The 2,891-nt window shown below is 38.3% G+C and overlaps 1 long non-coding RNA gene across 1 annotated transcript; it reads left to right on the top strand.

Annotated features, from left to right (window-relative positions):
- The first annotated feature begins 1,488 nt into the window (after positions 1-1,488).
- On the top strand, positions 1,489-2,686 carry LOC143265546 (uncharacterized). Its single transcript, XR_013040177.1, has 3 exons — positions 1,489-1,902; positions 1,994-2,294; positions 2,492-2,686. It is a non-coding gene; the product is annotated as an uncharacterized LOC143265546 (long non-coding RNA).
- The last annotated feature ends 205 nt before the right edge of the window (positions 2,687-2,891 follow it).

Raw genomic sequence — 2,891 nt, 5'->3', positions numbered from 1 at the left:
GAGGTACTTGGTTAAAGCGTGACGCACCGGTTGTGTCACGAGAGAAGTCTGAGACAATTGGTTCAGTTCAACTTAATTTTAATTGTAATTAGAAGCATTATTTACTTTATATGTATATATGCGAGGAAAAGATTAATTGCTCAAGCCAGAATGAATGTTCATATATTCAGAATTATTTACCTCATATGTACATATGCGACTAAAAGATTAATTACTCAAGTCAGATATTTAAATGTTCATATATTCAGAATTATTTACCCCATATGTACATATGCGACTAGAAGATTAATTACTCAAGTCATATATTTAAACGTTCATATATTCAGCATTATTTACCTCATATGTATATATGCGACTAGAAGATTAATTACTCAAGTCAGATATTTAAACGTTCATAAATTCAGCATTATTTACCTCATATGTACATATGCGACTAAAAGATTAATTACTCAAGTCAGATATTTAAATGTTCATATATTCAGCATTATTTACCTCATATGTATATATGCGACTAAAAGATTAATTACTCAAGTCAGATATTTAAATGTTCAGATACTAAGATCTCTGAATGGCTAAGTCTACCTAGAACCTTAAATAATATAGATCTTCAAGTATTTGGTTTAGGTTATATCTCTATTTCCTTGTAACCTCATATCTTTAAACATACCTACATATGTACCTACATCTTTTATATCATCATATGTCTATGTCTTCATATTGCTGTAACTTCATGTCCCTGACTGACCAGTCATACGACTAACATATCCCTAGTTTCTTAATGCGATACCTGCCATATCAGTCAAATTTCTGTTAGAGAACATTACTCACGTTATCATGAACCACTTCTGACTAATATTTACCTGCTCATCTAATTATTTTTTCCACTTAGAAATACTTGTACCAAGTACCCTAAAATAAATAAAATGAATAAAATAAAAAATGCTAGCAAATAAAATTTTCACCAGCTTCACCCTGGTAGCATATTGCGATAAAAGAGCCGAAGTTCCAATTTATTCTCTCTCTAAATCCCCTCTTCAGCAGCTACCGACGCTGTCATGTCCACTTAACAGAAAGAACGATTATTGCCTTTAAAAGTGAAGAGTTCCAACCCCGATGTAATCCACTTCGCGAGCATCATCCACGAAGAAAGGGAGAGTGTCGAAGTTTTATCGGGAGGTGGTACGAGAGAAACCGACCGATTGATTTATAATGCGAAATGGATTTCGCGAGGAGGAGGCAACGACAGGCCGCGTTGGGCTCGATTAATCTTGAATTTATAGCCGCAATTATCTGTCTACGAATATTCGAGGGATACCGAGAAGCGAGAGGGAATCATCCCTGGTAGAAGAAGAAGCCGCGAAAAAAGCAATCGGGAACGAACGATTTATCGCGCTTTAAACTATTTCGTTCGTTCGAACGCTCGATCTCGGAATGGCAAACATGGCCTTGCCGCGCATGCAACCCTTGATACGGGGATACCTTGATAATTAATAAACGAGCCAGATTTATTGATCGCTCGATTTGAAGTGTCTGGGTCAGTTTCCGAAACGATTTCATTCAGAAATTAAATAAAACGTTCCTCTTAAGGAGATGATCAATTCTAACCTTCTACAGGTTGAATTCGTGTATCAGTTTCTGGACCAATATCTGCCATTTGGGACAATTAGAGAGTCATTTAGGACAATTAGCGGACACTTAGCAAATGGTGCTATGAACCAGTTGCTATTAAAACCTGTGTTTAAATATTATAAATGTTCCCTTACGTATCCTTAAGTAAGTCAAACCTTGCCCAGATTGACCTCAAGATACCACTCAGCTGAAAAACGAAGGTTCATTGAATCCCGTAACAATCGAAGCACGAAGTTTCTCACAACGTAGCCCAGAGCGATGGCTTAAAACGCAGTAGGTATAAAAATAATGCAAAATATAATTTAAAACGTTGCCAGTCTACATCCGCGAACGAGACAGCTGTCAAGAGATCGTTCCATTTCAGCTACATCACCTGTAGGGGTGCACGACCTGAACAGCTAAAGCGTGTTTCACAAGAGCGGCATTTGCAATATTTCCACGGATCCAAGGATACGGGATCCGTCACGCGACTGACTGTTAAGGTGCACTTTCACTTCAACCGTTTATGAAGATTCCACGAGGAACGCGACGTTCGAGACAACGAAATCCGCAGAACATTTAGCGGAGGATCAAACGCGCGGGAATTGTGCCGAGGTGCAATCGAGGAATTAGCATAACTCCCCTACTTCTTGGTCAGCAGCCGCTGAGAACCGAGCTAACACCAGGTGAACGTAACTGGGTCGTGTTTAAGCGACGAAACTTTATAACGCTTTGATATAATTACGTATCCGCTGCGCTTTTGAGCAACAAGATATAATAGGCTTCGGACAGTGCCATTCGTCATCCTGAGATACTGATTTAAAGATGAATGTACCGCGTATTATTCCCTCTAACTTGCGGTAATTTAGTGATTTATTTTTAGGGTTCGGGCGAAATTATTGGTCGAATGCAACCGTTTGGGAAAAGGTAGGAATGTGGAAGATTGATGGTGAGGGAAATAGAGGCAGGCTCTTTCTGTGTTTATGGGCATAGGAATGGCAATCGAGTAAGTACTTTGGTGTAATTGCTTGAGATGATGGGAATTTATAAATTTCATGATTTGTGAATTTTGTAGATTATTATGTTTTCAAGTTTCCAACGTGGCAAACTTTATGAATTTTAAAATTTATAAATTCCCCAAATTTCCAAATTCCCCAATTCCCAAATTCCCGAATTTTCAAATTCCCCAATTCCCCAATTCCCCAATTCCCCAATTTCCCAATTCCCCAATTCCCAAATTCCCACATTCCCAAATTCCTAAATTCCCCAATTCCCCAATTTCG

Source organism: Megachile rotundata, chromosome 12 (assembly GCF_050947335.1).
Source record: "Megachile rotundata isolate GNS110a chromosome 12, iyMegRotu1, whole genome shotgun sequence".
In the NCBI taxonomy this organism is placed as follows: Eukaryota; Metazoa; Arthropoda; class Insecta; order Hymenoptera; family Megachilidae; genus Megachile; species Megachile rotundata.
The sequence above is the reverse complement of the archived record's forward strand: the minus strand, read 5'-3'. Positions and strand labels throughout refer to the sequence as shown.